General features: G+C 42.4%; 1 protein-coding gene across 1 annotated transcript in view; it reads right to left on the reverse strand.

Annotated features, from left to right (window-relative positions):
• Positions 1-23,584, reverse strand: part of SLC9A9 (solute carrier family 9 member A9) — a 561,779-nt gene that overhangs the window by 266,367 nt on the left and 271,828 nt on the right. The window lies entirely within an intron of this gene.

The following is a 23,584-nucleotide window of genomic DNA, read 5'->3' on the forward strand; positions in this document are numbered from 1 at the left end:
TTTTATGTTAAATATTGATATCTTCTCTCAGACATTTGCTTTCTACTGTGTACCTTGGGGAGCCTGAAAAAGGTCCTATCATGCCATAATTTAATATTAAAAGCCATGAGTCACAAGCCTAAGTCAACAAGGGTTTTGTGGCTCCTGCCAATGCTCCTACTTGCCAAGCAAGAGAGAGAAGTCCTATGTGTTCCTTCGCCTTTTTGGCAAAGCTGGGTGCCCTGTCTTTCGGCAGCTGAGTATTCTCAGGCACACCCTTGTCCACCACCCCGCAAGACCCACACTCCTTGAAAGTAAGCTGGTTGTTTTTATGTGCTTCCCAGCAGCAGCGGGCCATCAGCTAGCTGTAGGGTTCATTTCTTAAATTGCATTCTACTCAGCTTTTAATACTGTAGAAGACAGTGTGCACTAGATGGTTCTTGGGTACACAGGGATAGCAGTGATGAGACAAAATGTGATTTGTCCCAGGAATTGTTACTCTCTCTGTTTTTTCCCCCTGGGCTGTATTGGGGAAGTGGTGGAAGCCATGTTCCCTTTTGGATTCAAGATTAGATTAATGGTGGGAAATTGGGCCTAGAAGAGGGCTTTGGAAAAGATGCAAGAAGCAAGTATTCCTCAACTCAGACCAAGGGGATTGGATTTAATTTTAAACAGAGGAATCTTGCCATCTAAAAACACTCATAAATTAAATGCTGATGATTCTTAAGAGCACAGAGATGTGTGAAGTGAATACTGACATTTCAAATGAATCTGCAATAAAGAATTTTCAAGAACTGAGCTTATCTTTTTTATTGTAAACTGTATGCATCTATTTACATGTTGGTTATTTTTCAAGTCAGCATTAGATAAAATATTGCTAAGACATATTTACATAATACAAACACATAGACATTTACATTACTTATTTGCTCCTAATACCATGCTTCCAAATTTTAGATAAAAGAATAAAAATAAGTAGGAAGTACATATTCAGTAAACATTTCTAGAGATTTCAGTTTCTTAGCATCTCTTCATAAATTCTAAGGAAAAAAATCTTATAAAATATTATATTTCCCTCTTCACAGAATTTCTATTAAAAAATACTGGGGAAACTTTGGGGGGTACTGAAGCACTTTAAATACTTTAAGGGACTAGGAGGATTACCATGTGCCTTGTTTTGATAGCAAATGTTTCCCTTTGTTTTAAAATGTAATTTATCTACCTCTGTCAAATGTGTTCAAAGTCTTCTAGATGTGGGTTGCTGACCTTCTCACTGCTGCGGAACTGTTTTGACTACATATTGATCTGTGAAGAGGTAGAGAATGCAAGGGCAGGTTTGCAGGGTGGTGAGTAACTTTGTTCTGAGATCTGAGAATAAGGATGAATGTTCTCTCTGATATGCAGATGCTGACTCACAATAGGTAGGGTTGTGGGGGTAGTGGAGGTTCACCAGATTGGACTGGGGCAGGGGAAGGGAGGAAGGATGGGGAATGGGAAAGACAGTAGAATGAATCAGACATCACTTTCCTGTGTTCATCTATGAATACACGACCAATATAACTCCACATCATGTACAACCACAAGAATGGGGAGTTATACTCCATGTATGTATAGTGTGTCAAAATGTGTTCCATTATTCTGTATAACTAAAGTGAACAAAATAAAAAACTTAAAAAAATGAAAGAAGAGATCACCAGAGTTGCAGAGGGAAGAGGAGGGCTGAATAGGTACTGTGGGCTGAACGGGGCTGGCTGCATTTACATCTTCCTTTTTCTTTTCTTTTTTTTTTTAGATACACATGACAGTAGGGTGTATTCTGACATATTATGCGTACATGGGGTGCAACCGATTCTAGTTAGGATCCCATTCTTGTGGTTGAACATGATGTGAGGTTACCCCTTCCCTTTATTCCCCTTTGTCTAATCCAATGAACTTCTAATCTTCCCCTGCCTTGTTGTGTGTCAGCATCAGAGAGAACATTTGACCTTTGGTTTTTAGGGACTGGCTTATTTCACTTAGCATGATATTCTCCAGTTCCGTCCATTTACCAGCCAGTGCCATAATCTCATCTTCTTAATCACTGCCTAACTTTATCATCTCACAACAGGTTTACCATGATCAACCAGCCCCTCCCACAACCTTGGGCACAGCCGTTCTCTTGCCGCTCAGGCCACAACTGTGGGACCACCCTTCACTTCTCCTCTCACAGTGAGTCAGCAATTTTGTTGGCCTGTCCTCTCACATTTACTCAGAGCTCAGCCACCTTTCATCACCTCAAACCCTTAACATCCTTTTCTAAGCCACCATCATTTTTGGCCTGGATTATGGAAATATCTTCTTAACTAGACTCCCCGCCTTCTCCAGTTGGTTCTATTCATCACCCAGAAATATTTGGATCATGTCAGTCCTTGGATCAAATCTTTGCCATGTTTTCCCAGGATGTGGGCAGGCACCATTCTCCCCTCTCTGTCATTCCCGGGCCCATCTCTTGCCACATTTCCAGCCTGGCACTATCTTCTCCAGCCTGTTCCACCACAGAGCTGCTGCTCTCCCAGGTCCCAGTGGGTGGAAGGCTGTCCTCCACAGAGTCCCCTTAGATGTTATGTTCTCAGGCAGGCTCCTCTATTCAAATGACTCCTCAGGTTCCCTAGTCATCTATCCTGCTGTTTCCCCATATTATTTACTGCTACCTAACATGCTCTCTATTTCTGTGTTTACTGTTTGCCTTCCTGCATTAAAATATATATCTCATTAAGGATAGAGGGATTCACTGGTCCCTAACCCTGAGAACAGTTCCAGGGATGTGGTAGGCGCTCCAGGAGTACCTGTCCGACACACAAATGAACATTTTCCTTTGCTCTTAAATGAGAAAGACACAGATGTAATCTACTCAAGGTCACCTTGGAAGTGGCAGAGCCAAGATTCAACGTTCCACAGACTCTCTGTGCTTTCCTGCCTATATTAGACCATCTGTGAAATTTCAAAGGCCATCCCGAGCCATCAGAAAAACATCATTTTGGATTTCCCGGGGATGGGGTCAAAGATCTGATGATGAAGATGACATATCAGCGCTGACCAGGCTTGTCATTTGGGGAGGTTTTCTCTCAGTTGCCACATTTGTTTTCCTTTCCTTAATTCCAGTAGAACAGTATCGAGCAATGTCCTGGCTAAACACTTCTGGGGTCTTATGTCTTATGTGTGCATCATGCGAACAACAAACCATGAGGAGTGAGCCCACTGTGACCAGAGGCTGAGTATCACAAGAAAAACAAAGCCACCAAGTGGGTCTGACCCTTAGGATTAGCATATGTAATCATAATTTTATAGCTTGGTAATTAATTAAATCACACAAATTACTGTAATTAGTATGACTTTCACAAGTGCAAACACATTTTGGAAATGTCTCATCTAAATACCCCTGTGACAGTGGTCCCTCCTTATCTGCAGTTCCACTTTCTGGGGTTTCAGTTACCCACAATCAACAGCAGCCTGGAAATACTAAATGGAAATTTCCAGAAATAACAACCCATAGGTGTTAAATCATTTCTAGTCTAATATATTGTTTGAATTCTACTGCTTTATTGTTATTGCTAATATCTTACTGTTTCTAATTTTTGAATTGGAATTTATCATATGAAAAGATGGATATACACAAAGTTTGGCACTATTCATGGTTTCAGGCATAGACTGGGGGTCTTGAGACAAACCTTCAGGGGACAAAGAGGACTACTGCATCTATAAAACTCTCTGCCACAGAAACAAATTGAAAGGTGACAGTATTCTGTCTTTGAGATGTTCTTTTTTGGGGGGTGATTGAACCCAGGGGTGCTTAACCACTAAGCCACATCCCCAATCCTTTTTATTTTTTTATTTCAAGACAAAGTCTGGCTAAGTTGCTGAGGCTAGCCTCAAACTTGTGATCCTCCTGCCTCAGCCTCTTGAGTCGCTGGGATTACAGGCATGCACCACTGCACCCGCTAGAATGTCACTTCCACTGTCGTTATGTTCTTACATACCCATGCCTAGTACTACTAGCGCTACTGTTATGTGGGCATCTGGATGACTCTCTTAAATGCCCTGGATCTCAGACAGTTACATATAAGAAAGAAAAGGAAGGGGCCAGGTGCTCTCTGTGCCAGTCATCTATTCAAGCTCTGAGCTCCAAACTCACCCTTCTTTTCTGGCTCTGACCCTGGCACTGGAGCTCTACAAACCACATTCTTCTTAGCCAGTGTGGCTGGGCTCTGCCATTGTGCAGCCCTGGATGGAGACTAGCACCCTGGAGCAGAGAAGGACTCACTTTGCCTCTGTGCCTGCTCTTTGTCAGCTGCACCTCAGCCATGGGTCTTCGCCATGGTGCTGACAGGCAGATCCAGCCTCTAATTTTTCTGATTTTGTTTTTGTATGTTCCTGCACGTCTAGTCCAGCCTTAATGGCACCCCTCAGAGAAAGCAGCCGCAGCCAGGCAGTGTCCTCAGAGGTCTGGATCCCAGCCTCACAGTTCCCTTTTAGGAGCTCCCCAGCTGGCTTTCCTTTGCCTCTCTAGTCCTGGGGCTTGGAACCTGCCTTGGAAGCTCAACTGTGGCCCAGCAATCTGTACCAGGCAAGAGAGATTTCTGAACTCTACCGGAACCGCCACAATGTCAGTGTATATCCAAATCACTAAGTCACCAAGTCACCTGGAGTCTCATTTAAAGGCAGATTCTGCTTTAGGAGATGGGGCAGAGCTCACATTTGTTCATGGGCACATTCTCAGGAGACATTCATGCTTCTGGTCCCTGGGCAGAACTTCACGGGGCACGTCTTTGACCAAATATAGTAATGAGTCTCAATTTACTCTTGCAGAGGCTGGGCCTTGACCTTGCATAGTCCTGAAAAGAGACTTTCACCTTATTTTTGTCTCCTTAGCATTTGGGGACAATTAGAGAACAGCTCCAAAGGAGAGACACAGTAATTGTTACCCCCTTTCCTTGTCAAATAAGTGTATTTTGATAACTTTAAAATGTTGGGCTGGGGCTGTAGCTCAGTGGTAGAGCACTCACTTAGCACTTGCAAGGCACTGGATTAATTTCTCAGTACCACATAAAAAATAAACAAATAAAAGAAAGGTATCATGTCCATCTATAACTAAAAATATATTTTAAAAATGTTTTAAAGTTATATCCTTGTGTTTTGTTCTGTATTCTTCTTTCTCTGGCTTTCCAGAATTGACATAGTTCTATGAAATAATTTTAGTTTCAGAGAACAATTATCATCCAGGACATTTAAAAGGCTTAAACTTTTTTCTTTCTTTTTCTTTTTCCTTTTTTATTTGATTTCTTTTTTCTTTACTTTTAAATTATTTCCTTTTGATCTCAGTCAGCAATACTAGAATGTGAAAGAAATTACTTGCATGGAATACAATTAATGATATATTTTGCCAACAAATAGTTCAAGAATTTTTCTCTTTCCAAAAACAAATTTTTTAAAAGCAAACAAATCACATCCTGTGATTGTGAGGTTATAAATTGTTTTTATCTTTTGATCAAAGTGTTATAAGATTAGAAATTAACAAAAAATAGCTAAATAAATGTATCCAATGGGCATTTTAAAATTAATTATTCTTAATACAGTCAGATTGAACAGGAAATCAAATTAGAAATTTTAATTTACTTAGAAATGAAAAATAATAAGCATACTACATACCCTAAAAAAATCAATGGGCTGAAAACCAAATGACTATTTAGAGAAAAATTTATACCTACATTTCATTAGAAAAAAGTTTGATAATAAATGAACTGTTTACCTCAAGAAGTTAGACAGTGACATAAAAATGAACCTGAAATAAATAGAATAAAAACATAATAGAAATGAATATTTAAATTTAACCCCTATCTCTCACCCTGCACAAAGTGGATCAAAGATCTAGAAATTAGGCCAGAAACCCTGAACAAACTAGAATATGTTGGAGGCCCAATGCCCCAACATTTCAGCTCAGGAACTGACTTTCTTAACAAGACTCCTAAAGTGTAAGAAATAAAATTAATAATCATTAAATGAGATGACATCAAACTAAAAAGCTTCTTCACAGCAAAGGAAACAATCAAGAATGTGAAGAGTGAGCCTACAGAATGGGAGGAAATCTTTGCTACCTGTACCTCAGATAGAGCATTAATGTTGAGAATATACAAGTAACTCAAAAAGCTTAACACCAAAACCAACCAACCAAACAAACCAAAAACCCAATCAGTAAATGGGCAAAGAAACTGAACAGACACTTCTCAGAAGAAGAAATATAAATGGTCAACAAATATATGAAAAAATGTTCAACATCTCTGGCAATTAGAGAAATGCAAATCAAAACTACTCTAAGATTTCATCTCACTCCAGTCATAATGGCAGTTAATAAGAACACAAGCAACAATAAATGTTGGCAAGGATGTGGGAGGGAAAGGCATACTCATACATTGCTGATGGGACTGCAAATTGGTGCAACCACTCTGGAAAGCAGTATGGAGATTCCTTAGAAAACTTGGAATGGAACCTACTGTTTGACCCAGTTACCCTACTCCTACTCCTTGGTCTATATCCTAGAGACTTAAAATTAGCATACTATAGTGACGCGGCCACACTCTATGGTTCACACTATGAACATTGGTTCATAGCACCTCAATTCACAACAGCTAAGCTATGGGATCAACTTAGATGCCCTTTAACAGATGAATGGATAAAGAAAACGTGGTATATATACACCATGAAATATTATTCAGCCATTTAGTAGAATGACTTTATGACATTTGCAAGTAAATGGATGGATCTGAAGACTCTCATGCTAAATGAAATAAGCCAATCCCCTAAAGCCAAAGTTGAATGTTTTCACTGATATGTGGAAGCTAATCAAGGGGAGCAGGGAAGAGTAAGCATTAAATAGATTAGACAAAGGTGAATGAAGGGAAGGGAGTGGGAATAGGAATAGGAAAGACAGTGGAATGAATCCAAAATAATTTTCCTATGTACTTATATGAGTATAACACAGTAAATCCTGCCATAGAGTACATCTATAAGAATGGGAGTATGAATTAGTATAAGGTGCATTCCATGCTTGTATAATTACATCAAAATGAATTTTACTCTCATGTATAACTAAAAAGAACCAATAAAAAAGAAAGTACGGCCTAAACACAGAGAGACACATGAAGAGAGAGATCATGCAGGATGGGGACTAGGTCCGTAAAACTAAGAGTTGTATCAGCGTGTTCCAGACCTCTCAGTCCCTAGGGCCTCTCCGGCCTCCATCCCTGCCAGCTCATTGTCTGGCGTGGACACTGCCATAAAATGGGTGGCATGGGCCAGTAGCTTTACCATTGAAGACTCAGAATTTTCATTTGGAGAGCAGCCACCTGTCTCATGGGTCTGTTCTGAGTATAAAGTAATACGATGTCTATTAAGTAAGTTAGTATAAGTATTGACCCTACATATCCTAAGTACATGAAAGAAGCATGAGAAGAAAGGATAATTTGGAGAAATTCATTTCAGGGATAAACACAATATTCTCTGGTCCATAAGTGGCTGGGGGAGAAATACTATAGCTTCCTACGTTTGATACCTTTAGGAATCTTTGGTTGCTTTCTCTTCCTTTTCAGTCCAATATCAAGGAAAGCAGGTGCAAACATACTCCTTACTCCCAGGAATCCAAACTTGAACAACTCTCAGTAGCCCTCAGTGGAAGGTACCAGATGGTCACGAGTTAGCCTGGCTACCCGTGAGTCACGCAGTTGATACTCATCTGTTGAGGTCTATATGAGCCAAGCATCAGTCATGCCCATGGGGAGTGCAAGCCTGAGTAAACCTAGTCCCAGGATCCAAGCAGTGCTCAGTCTCCTGACAGACAGCACATTACTCGAAGACATCTAATACTCACTAGATTGTACTGGGTGACACAAAAAAATAGGAACCCCAAGAGGGAGTGACTTCTTTCTGGGTTGGGAAGGTGGGGGAGGCATAGGGAAAAGTTTCCCTGAGGGACACAAAGGCATTTGAGTCTTGAAAGATGAGGGGAAAAAAATTGGGAATGCAGGTTCAGGAACAGGAAACCCAATATGAGAAAAGGGAGAGAGGTGGGGGACAGTGGTGAGTGTCTGGGAAACATGCTCTACTATCCCTCTTTGGATTTGAATCCATTATAGATGGGGAATAAATACATATCGAATCAATCAACTATAACATTTCTAAATACAAAACTTGGGAGAATCAGCTATGGTTAATTGTCAAACATTGTTATAAATTTCTAAAGTATCTTGCATGTTCTGTTAGTCCTAGTATTCATAAAAACTAGACACATGAAAAATCTACTCTGTCTATTCTCTACTGGCAAAACAGTTCTTCATGTTCTTTTTCAACAAAAATAAAATATGATTATTCTGTTTCCATCTCTGCTAGATAGACAAGCACCATTCAATGCAATTGGTACATTGCATGAGTAAGATCTTGGATTGAAGTTGTACTTATGGGGTCCTATGGCAGTAATGAATGGAGTCACGTACCTACATTCATGTTCACGTGGAGTAGGACATCCTAAAAAATCGGAACCTGAAATAAATAAGAGACTCTGAAAGAAATCAGAGAAAATAGGAGTATCTGACTCATGTTTGTACACAGACTGCCTTTTAGCATCTATCCAGTGAGGTTTTACTGATGGACAAGATCCCCAAAGGATTGGCTCCAAGCGCTCATTTCTGAAATTTTGAACAAAACTAGAACCAACACTTTTGACACTAGCTGAAAGAACTGTTTTGAGAAACCACAAAGAAGCACACAAATCAGCTTAAGTTAATTGGCAAGGAAAGAAATTTAGGAAATAGCATAAGGAGGTCTATAATTATTGGGGAAAAATAACGATCCTGTTGGTAAGTAAATTATTTTCAGAGACATCAATTTTCAGAGGACAATACAAGTTCTATTTTCACAATTTTCCATGATTCTTACTTCCTGACCCTCTCAGAGAGCATATTGTGTATATTTACTTGCTTATACAATCAAGGTTCAATGTGTGGTGGTAAATTATGTAAGAAAATAAATGTAACACATAAGGAGTCAGAAGAGCCAGGATCTAACTCATCATAGTTCAGATACTCAAATAAGTGTATGCCACATCTCATTTAAATCCATTGCCTGAACCAATGTTTTGTCCTGAGTTGAAAAAGTGGTTAGCAGTAATGGTCTTCAAATTGGGGCATGTGAGACAATCCACTGAAGGGTGGTAGAAAATATGAGAACTTGAGAGGGGGAAGATGGCGGCGAAGGGAGTGCATCACTCCCGTGTACCGCGTCACTGTTCGGAAGAATGATGAGTTAGAACAGCTAAAAACTATCTTGTTAGGAATTTCTAGCAAAACTGGGGTGCTCCAAAACCTAGTGGAAGGATTTTCATCGCACGAGGATCAGCTACAGGGGCTCAAACGCAAGCGATTCGTCCGCACGGAGGGTCACGCCGCTTATTCAGCAAATCGCCCCGTGGCTAGAATCTGCGGCACGCGCTGGGAAGCAAGAGATAGCAACGCAAAGATACAGCGTTGCGGATTCTGTGGGCTCCTGCCAGCTGTGCAATCACGGTACACAGTGCTGAATTCTGGGTTTGAGACGGGGGAAGGAAGTGGTCCAGTTCGGTTCTCCACCAGTCAGACCACAGAGGAAGCCAGCGGCCACCATCTTGGAGAGTTGACGTCATCATCCCTGTTTTCGACTGATCGCAGCTCATTCAACCATAGAACAGGTAATTTCAGGCTGCCATTCTCCTGCGTCTCGCAGACAAATTACTCAGGCGCAGTGCTAAAGAACCTGCGGAAACTGCTTCTTGGGGCCTGCTCCTACCAAAACATACACGGAGCCCAGGGCGGCCAAATTCTGGCTCCCGGAACTGCTCTGGCCCAGGGCTAAGGAGCCCGCGGAGGCTGCTTCTTGGAGCCTGCTCCTATCAGAGCATGCACGGAGCCCAGAGCGGCCGAGTTCTGGCTCCCGGAGCTGCTCTAACCCAGGGCTGAGGAACCCGCAGAGACTGCTTCTCGGTCCAGATCCTGCTGAGTGCTGTGGGGGCCAGAGGGGCAGAGCAGAGCTGCAGCCCGCGTCCGGAACAGCCCCAGCGACCCGCCGGCATGGTATCACTTCACCCCAACTGCGGTGGGGGCTGAGCAGAGTTGCCGCCCGAGCCCGCAAGGTAGGCAGACCACCGGCTGATCAGCGGACGGGCCCAGCGGCCTGCCAGCGTGGTAGACACGTCACACCAATGGGAGTGGGACACAGCAGGGCCGCCGCCCGCGCCCGGAGCGGGCCTAGTGACCCACCGGCGTGGTATCGCTTCACCCCAACGGCAGTGGGGGCCGAGCAGAGCTGCCGCCCGAGCCCGCAAGGTAGGCAGACCTGCGACCGACCGGCGGGACAGGCCCAGTGGCCTGCCGGCATGGTAGACACGTCACACCAATTGGAGTAGGGGCAGAGCAGAGCTGCCGCCCGTGCCCGGAACAGGCCTAGCGACCCACAGGCGTGGTATCACTTCATCCCAACTGCAGTAGGGGCCGAGCAGAGCCGCCGCCCGAGCCCGCAAAATAGGCAGACCTGCGACCGACCGGCGGGACAGGCCTAGCGGCCTGCCGGTGTGGTAGACACGTCACACCAATTGGAGAAAGGGCAGAGCAGAGCCGCTGCCCGCGCCCGGAACAGGCCTAGTGACCCACCAGCGTGGTATCACTTCACCCCAACTGCAGTAGGGGCCTAGCAGAGCCGCCGCCTGAGCCCGCAAGGTAGGCAGACCTGCAACTGACCGGCGGGACAGGTCCAGCGGCCTGCCGGCATGGTAGACACGTCACACCAATTGGAGTAGGGGCAGAGTAGAGCCGCCGCCCGCATCCAGAACAGACCAAATGACCCGCGGGCGTGGTAGTCACGTCACCCCAATTGGAGAAGGGGCAGAGCAAAGCCGCCACCCACGCCCGTAAGGTAGGCAGACCTGCGACCGACTGGCACAACAGGCCCAGCGGTCCGCAGGCGTGGTAGACACGTCACACCAATTGGAGGAGGGGCAGAGGAGAGCTGCCGCCCACGCCCAGGACAGGTCCAGAGGCCCGCCGGCGTGGTAGTCACGTCACCCCAATTGGAGTAGGGGCAGAGCAGAGCCGCTGCCCACACCCTGAACAGGCCCAATGGCCCGCTGGCGTGGTAGTTACGTCACACCAATTAGAGTAGGGGTAGAGCAGAGCCGCCGCCCACGCTCGGAACAGGCCCAGCGACCCGCCAGAGTGGTAGACACGTCACACCAATTGGAGTAGGGGCAGAGCAGAGCCGCCTCCCGTGCCCGGAACAGGCCCAGCAACCCCCCAGCGTGGTAGACACGTCACCCCAATTGGTGTAAGGGCAGAGCAGAGCCGCCCCCGCGCCTGCAAGGTAGGCAGACCTGCGACCGACCGGCAGAACAGCCACAGGGGGGTTCGTGGGCGTGGTAGACACGTCACACCAACTGGAGGAGGAGCACAGCAGCTGCCTGCCCTGCAAGGGAGACTTTTCAACTATACAAGAGTAATATAAATAAATAGGGGGAAAATTTCAAAAACACAACAGTTTCACCAAGCAGAAAGAAATGTGAGCAGTATGAAATGACAAGGAAAGAAAGGACCACAAGCAATGCAGGTCAACTCAACTTTAGAAGAGGTAATAGCTGCAGCAGATGGAATGTCAGATAAAGAATTCAGGATGTACACGCTTCAGATGATCTGGAGTCTCAAGGAAGACATTAGACAGCAAAATCAGTCAATGAAAGAACACCGGGCTCGGAGAGGCCAGGTTCTGGCTCCCGGAGCTGCTTTGGCCCAGGGCTGGGGAACCCGTGGAGACTGACTCTTGGAGCCTGCTCCTAGCAGAGCATGCACCGAGCTCAGAGCGGCTGGGTTCTGGCTCCCGGTGCCGCTTTGGCTCAGAAGTGGGGAACCCACAGAGACTGCTTCTGGGAACCTGCTCCTAGCAGAGCATGCACTGAGCTCGGAGCGGCTGGGTTCAGGTTCCCGGAGCTGCTTTGGCCCAGGGCTGGGGAACCCGCGGTAACTGCATCTAGGCCCGGGTCCTGCTGGGTGCTGTGGGGGCCAGAGGGGCAGAGGGGAGCTGCCGCCTGCGCCCAGAACAGGCGAAGTGACCCGCCTGCATGGTATCACGACACCCCAACTGCAGCTGGGGTGGAAGAGAGTAGCCGCCCACTCCTGGAACAGGACCAGCGACCCGACGGCGCGGTAGCCAAGTCACCCCATTTGGAGTAGGGGCTGTGCAGAACCGCTGTCTGAGCCTGCAAGGTAGGCAGACCTGCGACCCACTGGCAGGACAGGCCCGGTAGCCTGCCAGCGTGGTGGACACGTAGCACCGAGGCAGTCACGTCACACTGGTTGGAGTGGGGGTGGAGCAGAGCCGCCGCCCGTGTCCGGAAAAGGCCCAGCGACCCATTGGAGAGGCAGTCAGGTAGCCCCATTTGGAGTGGGGGCTGAGCAGAACTGCCGCCCGAGCCCGCAAGGTAGGCAGACCTGCGACCCACCGGTGGAACAGGCCTAGAGGCCTGCCAGCGTGGTAGACATGTCACACCAGTTGGAGTAGGGGCCGAGCAGAGCCACCGCCCACATCCGGATCAGGACCAACAACCCGAGGGCGTGGTAGTCACATCACCACAATTGGAGTGGGGGCAGAGCAGAGCTGCTACCCGCACCCGCAGGGTGGGCAGACCTGCGACCGACCAGCGTGGTAGACAGATCACCCAAATTAGAGGTGGAGCACAGCCACTACCCGCCCTGCAAGGGAGATTTTCCAACTACAAAAGAGCAATATAAATAAATAGGGGGAAAATTTCAAAAACACAACAGTTTCACCAAGCAGAAAGAAACGCGAGCAGTATGAAAAGACAAGGAAAGAAAGGACCACAAGCAATGCAGGTCAACTCAACTTTAGAAGAGGTAATAGCTGCAACAGATGGAATGTCAGATAAAGAGTTCAGGATATACATGCTTCAGATGATCTGGAGTCTCAAGGAAGACATGAGACAGCAAAATCAGACAATGAAAGATCACTTTGACAGGGAATTACATAAACAAATCCAGGAAGCAAAAGATCAATTACACAGGGAGATAGAGGTAATAAAAAACAAACAAATAGAAATCCTAGAAATGCAGGAAGCAATAAACCAACTTAAAAACTCAATTGAGAATACTACCAGCAGAGTAGATCACTTAGAAGATAGAACATCAGACAATAAAGACAAAGTATTTCAACTTGAAAAGAACATAGACAGCTCAGCAAGACTGCTAAGAAACCATGAGCAGAACATCCAAGAAATATGGGATAACATAAAGAGACCAAACTTAAGAGTCATTGGGATACAGGAAGGCACAGAGCTCCAAACCAAAGGAATAAAAAATCTATTCAATGAAATAATATGAGAAAACTTCCCAGACTTGAAGAATGAGACAGAATCCCAAATCCTAGAAGCCTACAGGATGCCAAATGTGCAAAATCATAAGAGATCCACACCTTGACACATTATAATGATGATGCCCAACATACAGAATAAGGAGAGAATTTTAAAAGCTACAAGAGAAAGGAAGCAGATTAAATTTAGGGGTAAACCAATCAGGATAACAGCTGATCTCTCAACACAGACTCTGAAAGCTAGAAGATCCTGGAATAACATATTTCAAACACTGAATGAAAATGGGTTCCAACCAAGAATTGTGTATCCGGCGAAATTAAGCTTCAGGATGGATGATGAAATTAAAACCTTCCACGATAAACAAAAGTTAAAAGAATTTGCAGCTAGAAAACCATCTCTTCAAAAAATCCTTGGCAAAACATTACAGGAAGAGGAAATGGAAAATAACAATGAAAACCAACAGTGGGAGGTAGGACAGTAAAGGGGGGAAAATAATCAAAGAGGAAAATAAACCATGTTTAGTAACATAAATAAACAAATATGGCTGGAAGAACAAACCATATCTCAATAATAACCCTAAATGTTAATGGCTTAAACTCACCAATTAAGAGACACAGGCTAGTAGAATGGATCACAAAACAAGACCCAACAATATGCTGCCTACAGGAGACACATTTGATAGGAAAAATATACATAGACTGAAGGTGAAAGGTTGGGAAAAATCATATCACTCATATGGACTTCGGAAACAAGCAGGAGTGTCCATACTCATATCAAATAAAATAGATTTCAAGCCAAAGTTAATCAAAAGGGATAAAGAGGGACACTACATACTGCTTAAGGGAACCATACACCAACAAGACATAACAATCATAAATATATATGCCCCAAACAACGGTGCAGCTATGTTCATCAAGCAAACTCTTCTCAAGTTCAAGAGTCTAATAGACCACCATACAATAATCATGGGAGACTTCAACACACTTCTCTCACCACTGGACAGATCTTCCAAACAAAAGTTGAATAAGGAAACTATAGAACTCAATAACACAATTAATAACCTAGACTTAATTGACATATATAGAATATACCACCCAACATCGAGCAGTTACACTTTTTTCTCAGCAGCACATGGATCCTTCTCAAAAATAGATCATATATTATGTCACAGGGCAACTCTTAGACAATATAAAGGAGTAGAGATAATACCATGCATCTTATCTGATCATAATGGAATGAAACTGAAAATCAACGATAAAAGAAGGAAGGAAAAATCATGCATCACTTGGAGAATGAACAATAGGTTACTGAATGATCAATGGGTTATAGAAGACATCAAGGAGGAAATTAAAAAATTCTTAGAGATAAATGAAAACACAGACACAACATATCGGAATCTATGGAACACATTGAAAGCAGTTCTAAGAGGAAAATTCATTGCTTGGAGTTCATTCCTTAAAAAAAGAAAAAAACCAACAAATAAATGATCTCATACTTCATCTCAAAATCCTAGAAAAAGAAGAGCAAAACAATAGCAAAAGAAGTAGAAGGCAAGAAATAATTAAAATCAGAGCTGAAATTAATGAAATCGAAACAAAAGAAAAAATTGACAAAACTAAAAGTTGGTTCTTTGAAAAAATAAACAAAATCGAGAGACCCTTAGCCATGCTAACAAAGAGAAGAAGAGAGAGAACTCAAATTACTAGCATACGGGATGAAAAAGGCAATATCACAACAGACACGTCAGAAATACAGAAGAAAATCAGAAATTATTTTGAATCCTTATACTCCAATAAAATAGAAGATAGTGAAGGCATCGATAAATTTCTTAAGTCATATGATCTGCCCAGATTGAGTCAGGAGGATATAGATAACCTAAACAGACCAATATCAATTGAAGAAATAGAAGAAACCATCAAAAGACTACCAACTAAGAAAAGCCCAGGACCGGATGGGTATACAGCAGAGTTTTACAAAACCTTTAAAGAGGAACTAATACCAATAATTTTCAAGCTATTTCAGGAAATAGAAAAAGAGGGAGAACTTCCAAATACATTCTACGAGGCCCAACATCACCCTGATTCCTAAACCAGACAAAGACACTTCAAAGAAAGAAAACTACAGACCAATATCTCTAATGAACCTAGATGCAAAAATCCTCAATAAAATTCTGGCAAATCGGATTCAAAAACATATCAAAAAATTATACACCATGATCAAGTAGGATTCATCCCTGGGATGCAAGGCTGGTTCAATATACGGAAATCAATAAATGTTATTCACCACATCAATAGACTTAAAATTAAGAACCATATGATCATCTCGATAGATGCAGAAAAAGCGTTCGACAAAGTATAGCATCCCTTTATGTTCAAAACTCTAGAAAAACTAGGGATAACAGGAACATACCTCAACATTGTAAAAGCAATCTATGCTAAGCCTCAGGCTAGCATCATTCTGAATGGAGAAAAATTGAAGGCATTCCCTCTAAAATCTGGAACAAGACAGGGATGCCCTCTCTCACCACTTCTGTTCAACATAGTTCTCGAAACACTGGCCAGAGCAATTAGACAGACGAAAGAAATTAAAGGCATAAAAATAGGAAAAGAAGAACTTAAATTATCACTATTTGTAGATGACATAATTCTATACCTAGCAGACCCAAAAGGGTCTACAAAGAAACTATTAGAGCTAAAAAATGAATTCAGCAAAGTGGCAGGATATAAAATCAACACGCATAAATCAAAGGCACTCCTGTATATCAGCGACAAATCCTCTTAAATGGAAATGAGGAAAAACACTCCATTCACAATATCCTCAAAAAAAAATAAAATACTTGGGAATCAACCTAACAAAAGAGGTGAAAGACTTATACAATGAAAACTACAGAACCCTAAAGAGAGAAATAGAAGAAGATCTTAGAAGATGGAAAAATATACCCTGTTCATGGATAGGCAGAACTAACATCATCAAAATGGCGATATTACCAAAAGGTCTCTATAGGTTTAATGCAATGCCAATCAAAATCCCAACGGCATTTCTTGTAGAAATAGATAAAGCAATCGTGAAATTCATATGGAAAAACAAAAGACCCAGAATAGCAAAAACAATGCTAAGCAGGAAGTGTGAATCAGGCGGTATAGCAATACCAGACTTCAAACTATACTACAGAGCAATAGTAACAAAAACAGCATGGTACTGGTACCAGAACAGGCGGGTGGACCAATGGTACAGAATAGAGGACACAGAAACCAATCCACAAAACTACAACTATCTTATATTTGATAAAGGGGCTAAAAGCATGCAATGGAGGAAGGATAGAATCTTCAACAAATGGTGCTGGGAAAACTGGAAATCCATATGCATCAAAATGAAACTGAATCCCTTTCTCTTGCCATGCACAAAAGTTAACTCAAAATGGATCAAGGATCTTGATATCAAATCAGAGACACGGCGTCTGATAGAAGAAAAAGTTGGCTACGATCTACATACTGTGGGGTCGGGCCCCAAATTCCTCAATAGGACACCCATAGCACAAGAGTTAATAACTAGAATCAACAAATGGGACTTACTCAAACTAAAAAGTTTTTTCTCAGCAAAAGAAACAATAAGAGAGGTAAATAGGGAGCCTACATCATGGGAACAAATCTTTACTCCTCACACTTCAGATAGAGCCCTAATATCAGAGTATACAAAGAACTCAAAAAATTAGACAATAAGATAACAAATAACCCAATCAACAGATGGGCCAAGGACCTGAACAGACAATTCTCAGAGGAGGACATACTATCAATCAACAAGCACATGAAAAAATGCTCAGAATCACTAGCAGTCAGAGAAATTCAAATCAAAACCACACTAAGATACCATCTCACTCCAGTAAGATTGGCAGCCATAGGAAGTCAAACAACAACAAGTGCTGGAGAGGATGTGGGGAAAAGGGTACACTTTCTCATTGTTGGTGGGACTGCAAATTGGTGCAGCCAATTTGGAAAGCAGTATGGAGATTTCTTGTAAAGCTGGGAATGGAACCACCATTTGACCCAGCTATTCCCCTTCTCGGTCTATTCCCTAAAGACCTAAAAAGAGCATGCTACAGGGACACTGCTACATCGATGTTCATAGCAGCACAGTTCACAATAGCAAGACTGTGGAACCAACCTAGATGCCCTTCAATAGATGAATGGATAAAAAAATGTGGCATCTATACACAATGGAGTATTACTCTGCATTAAAAAATGACAAAATCATAGAATTTGGAGGGAAATGGATGGCATTAGAGCAGATTATGCTAAGTGAAGCCAGCCAATCCCTAAAAAACAAATGCCAAATGTCTTCTTTGATATAAGGAGAGTAACTAAAACAGAGTAGGGACGAAGAGCATGAGAAGAAGATTAACATTAAACAGGGATGAGAGGTGGGAGGGAAAGCGAGAGGGAAGGGAAATTGCATGGAAATGGAAGGAGACCCTCAGGGTTATACAAAATTACATACAAGAGGAAGTGAGGGGAAAGGGAAAAATAATACAAGGGGGAGAAATGAATTACAGTAGAGGGGGTAGAGAGAGAAGACGGGAGGGGAGGGGAGGGGGGATAGTAGAGGATAGGAAAGGCAGCAGAATACAACAGACACTAGTATGGCAATATGTAAATCAATGGAAATGTAACTGATGTGATTCTGCAATCTGTATACGGGGTAAAATGGGAGTTCATAACCCACTTGAATCATAATGTGAATTATGATATGTCAAGAACTATGTAATATTTTGAACAACCAACAATAAAAAAAATTAAAAAAAATAAAAAATAAAAAATACCTGAAAAAGAAAAAAAAGAAAATATGAGAACTTCACAATTTTAATCAGTACTTTTGCATATTCCAATATAATTATGCTTATGGTTAATAAATAAAAATAAATATATACGCTTATGGTGCATGATAAACCTATTTTATTTTTTTTCCAGTTAGTGTCAAGAAACTCTGGCGAACGCTGTGGTAGATAACTTCTAAGCACCTTCTAATTTTAAATGTCTATGATACTAGTGGTTTCATTTTTACACTGCATCAAGATCTGTATAAACAGATGAAAGAATTGCATGAGACCGCACAGATTCACACTGACTTTCTGTCATCTTGCCTACCCTGGGTCTCCCTCTTGACCAAATTTCCTCAAGGGAAAGTCCACAAACTTCCTTTTCCCACTTCCCCAACCTATAACAGTGCCCAGGAAACACCACCGGGTGATCATCTGCAGGCTTGTCAATGGAATTAATCTCTATTACAAGAAATGTTATTTGTTTTAAAAAGAGAATGGGGAGAGATTTGACTTGGATCCTCATATTCAAGTAGGCATCTATATGGATTGATTAGTGGCATGGCTATTTTCTTCTTCTATGCAAATGCTCTATTCAAAGACTATTCTCACCTGGGGTCTCTGCTGCTGATAACAACCCACAGTTCTTTTCTCATTAAAAGTTGATGAAGCCTTCAGATTCAGAAGCAGAAAAATAAATGTCTGTCACATGGAGCATGATTTTCTTTGACATTAAATGCAGACTTGAGGGGTTTCTAAGACTGGAGAATATTGCATTTTTGGACAGGAAATATTGATTATATCATCAGAACACAGAAAGAGAGTAAGAAAGAAAAAATGTGTCTTGCTCTCAGATAGTACTCAGAGGGGTTTTAAGGTTGATGGGTTATTTTTCCACGCCACACTTTTATTTATTCTTGATCTAGTAAAAAGAGACATTTCTGACATGTTTCCTACCACCACTGAAAGTGAACCTGGAACTGAGAAGTCAAAGATTTAACAAAATGGATAACTCCTTCAGGGAATATGAAAGAATCCAAGTTTCCAAAGAGCACAATTACTGTCTAGTGGGCCATGTTTGGCAACTCCATAGTTGGCAGATTAGACATGAGTCTGTGGAATATAAGAACATCAGTATAGGAAACAATAGGAAACCAGGGTCTTATTTCTGGTTTCTTCAGTGCTGAGCACACACATTCACTTAATTGTTAACTTCATGTCTATGCTGCAAGGTTTATTAATCTCCATCTAACGACAAAACAACAGCAACAAATTCCCTAGGTAATTCTTCCTAAGGTAGTAGTGAGTATTTATACAAATAAACTTGAGGTCTAGAGAAGAAGAAAAATCTTTTTTTGCTTAGGTCCCTGGCATTTCACCTCCAATTTTGATATCCATCAGGATTAGCCTCCTTGCCTTTCCATTTCTTTGGAACCAGCTAACACATTCGTACCAGTGTTGCCTAAATTTCTAACTAGCAATCTCATCCCAGATGTGCATATCCAATTGCCAGGTGGACAATCCACACTTGCATAGGATCCCCCTCCCAACACCCCCGTCAATTAACTCTTGCCTCTATGCATTCACTTGCCACCCCCATTTTGGTGAAGGAATCATTGATGTAATGGGTATGGGGAGCTAGGAATTATTTCTGACTTTGTTTTCTCCTTCACTTATATAAAGGTTATTTGTGTCATCTTTTCATAATTTTCTACATGCTTATAGATGGGTTCTTGAGAAAGAATGAATCTCCTCTTTATTCTTAACGCCTCCTGGCACCTGGAGGAGATGTTAAATCAAGACTGAACATATTTACAGTGATGAGAGCAGGGGTAAATTTGTCCACTACTTTCCTTGCATGTGCAGGTTGTTTGCATATTGAAATGAAGAGCAATTTGGTTCAATAAAGAGCAGGTGTGAGTTAAGGAGTTGTCAATAGGAGGAGTGGTACACTGTGTTTGTGCAGATGACATCCCAGCATGCTCAACGGTGGTTCCCTGTGCTGGATAACTAATCCCCTTGAGAATTTTGGGTGCCTATCTCCACAGCTTGAATGCCTATTATTTTGAGCCTCCAGGTTTTATTTTTGTCTCCGCAGACACTCACGGGGCTCCTCATTTGTTGGTGAGGTGTTGGTTAAGTTGCAATCACATGGTCCTTGCAATACAAAAGCAGGGGAAGTTTTAAGCTAAGAAATGCTGCCTAATGATACATACTTAGAAGCTGTTTTTGAGATAAGATCCAAGCCGAATCCTCTCCTGGAGATGTATTTACTGAGCTCCAGGAATATTGTTTCCACCCAGACATTTGATGCATCAGGGAACAGTCAAATGGAACACATCCCCCTCGGAGCTAAAAGCCTTCTTTAAGAGTTCCAAACCAATTTTTGCCCATCTGAGAGTCGATGGAGGTGAGATGTGAAGAACCAGTTTCTTGCTACAGGTCAAGTGGAGACACAGGGTGTCTGGTCATGGTCATTTCATTTAGAAATCTTTCCTTCTTGTTTATTATAAAAGAGAAAAATGTTCCCAAGTCCCCCTTCTCCTGACTGCTTACTCCACGGAAGCCTTCCACGGACTGAGCTGATGAACAGGTAAGTAGACCCGAGCTGCCAAGTGACAGCTGTTCCTTACCATGACAGTGGGAGGGGGTCCTTGTGCCAGCAGCGCAAGGGGAATATGCCCAGGTGAAGGGACTCCACTGATCTCACCCTTCATATTGAACTTCACACGTGTGTGTGATGTGCGTATTTCAGACATCCTGTCTGACTCCCTAGTGAATGGACCAGTGTAACTTATTTTTACATTTCTACATTTATAAAATTTTTTCAGTCTTCTACTCTCTAGATTCACTGAACACCATTACTTAGGAATCAGGACTTTTTTCTTCTTCTTCTTCTTCATATTTTTAAGCATTTATTTCCTTAGATGGAGGTCATTCTAAGCTCGGTAAATAGTGGGTTGCATTGTTTAACTTTGTGTATGAGAGAATAAGCCAAGCCAATGGCCCCCTCCCCCTCCTTTGCCTCTGGTGAACATAAAGTAGGCCCCAGGAAGCTAAAAATGGAAGCTGCCGTTATTCTAGCACTGCCTGGAAGCAGGGAAGTCATTAGACGTGGTGTCAGTGTTGCCATTAGAAATCATACTCTTCGGGTGTTTAATGACAGGCCCTGAAAGTCTGTTTCTTGAAAAAAAAAGAAACCTGACCCCCAAAGTCTCAGCTGGGAAACAGATTATAAAAATGAATTTTCTAACAACCTGTCCAGCTGTGCTTTTTGGTTATCTTTATAAACTGAAAAGCAGCTTCTATGACAGGATTCAATTCTATTAGAGATTATGCTGTACATAATACTGCTGAATTATTTTCAATATTCAATTTAAAATAATGGCTCAGTAACCTAATGACTTTTAGTAAATAGGCCTCTGGATAAGAAAATCAGAAATCGGGGAAGCAGGAGTGTGGGTACGTGATGGAGAGGAGAGCTGAGGGTCATGTATTTACTTAAAAGCCACATTCTGTATGGGCACAGTGTCCTTCCATTAGAAAATAGTAAAATCCTTTTACTTTAGTAGTGAAGAAAATGAGATACCAATTAATAGAATTACTTATTCCAGTCCCTGGGCAAGTCAGAAGAGCCAGAAACCAGACACATACCTCCATGGCTGATTTTTTTTTTTAAGTAGGGCAGACATATTCACATATATTCTTTCTTCCTAGGTTTTCCTGCTTGTAGAGACCCTGAAGTCCATTTCCACATGCACAATCTCTTAGAAAGACCTCTTGTTTGTATTTTATATTCTGTCCTGTCTTCCCAAGTAAAAAAATTTTTTTTCAAACCTCACTTGTATGTTTCCAAGAGCAGAAAATCAGACTTCTGGGTAATAGAAATACCAACCCTCATTTGCATGTCTAAAAGCCACTTGTTTCCACAAAACCAAGTTCTTCCATGTGGCTATTGAACATTTGCAGGTGCAATTTGCAAGAGACCCAGAGGAGGTGGCTGCAAATGTGGCCCTTGAAGTAAAAGATGATCAAAATAAATCAAATGATCATCATCAAATTAGTAGCAACTGGAAGTGAATGCAGGAGATGTGGTAATGAAGTGCTCGTGATAAGAAGCTGAAATGGCAGCCATAATGGCAGCATAATGAACCCCATGCAATCTGTCTTTAAAAGCTTGATTCCTTTTGTTTGTTGCTAAGTGTGCACCTGGCACAAGATGGTCCCAAGGATCCCAGCCTGGAGACTGTACTGCCTTTGAACCTCACTTCCTTTCTAAGGGTCCCCAAGTTATGCAGTTTCTTTGGTTAAAATAGCTTCTGGCTTATTCTTTTACTTGTACCATTTCAGTTTCTTTGTAAGCAATAAAAATGGACTCCACCTGCTGAAACCAGAATGGGATCAGTGGAAGGAGCCTGAGAGCTCTCTCTTGGTAGTTCTGGGGACCTGGTGGCAAGAATCAAGAGGAGGGCTCAGTAGGGCTCCGCTGCTGGAAAGAACAGATGTGGAGAGCTTTACATCCTCCTCGCATCTCCCTGCTAGATTTCACATTCCAGGGAAAGGGTGCCTGATTGACATAGCTTCAGAGGCCTCGTTCTTTTTAGCACAGGAGGGTGGGACATCTGGTTAAGGTTCATTCGCTAAGAGACATCAGGGTATGATTCCCAGGGAGAGTAAGATGGGGTGCCAAGTAGCCCAGCCTCACACCTGACCACCATGCCCCTCTTTACTGTGCTCTTCTCCTCAGGACTATGTAGCTTTATTTTTAAGTTGCTAGCTAGGAAAACAAAGTACAGATGAATACAATTTATGATAAATCATTTCCTTGATATATGGATCTCTTCAGGAATATCCTGGCCAGGGGACATAAAGAAGGTGCAGGAATGTCATCAAGCAGCCAAGCACTTATGACCTTATAAATCAATTACTAGTCTGTTATTCAGATTTAGGAAGTTTTCCCTTTAATTGAGTTAAAATCATTCATTTCATTGCTCAGAACGTATTTACTGAGTGCTAGGAGGCTTCAGTTAATGCTGTCGAGCTGACAGCCCATGGTAACTTCTGCCTGTTAATCCTAATCCAGCACATCAGCTCTAGATCTGAATTTCAGAGCTTCAAAGAGTCAATCAAATAGGGCAGATAAATCTAGATGCGCGTGCGCACACACGATAACCAGCTAGAAGCTTACAGTGGAAGAAGCTTCCATTCATTATAGCACCCCAAAATATAAGGTAGTTAAAAAGATACTTAACAAGAAATTTGTAGATCTAATGTGAAGACGACTATAAAAATTTACTGAGGATCATAAAATATGACTTAAATAAATGGATAGACATAACATATTCCTGTGTGGGAAGACT

Source organism: Spermophilus citellus (assembly GCF_964194105.1).
Source record: "Spermophilus citellus genome assembly, chromosome: 7".
NCBI lineage: Eukaryota > Metazoa > Chordata > Mammalia > Rodentia > Sciuridae > Spermophilus > Spermophilus citellus.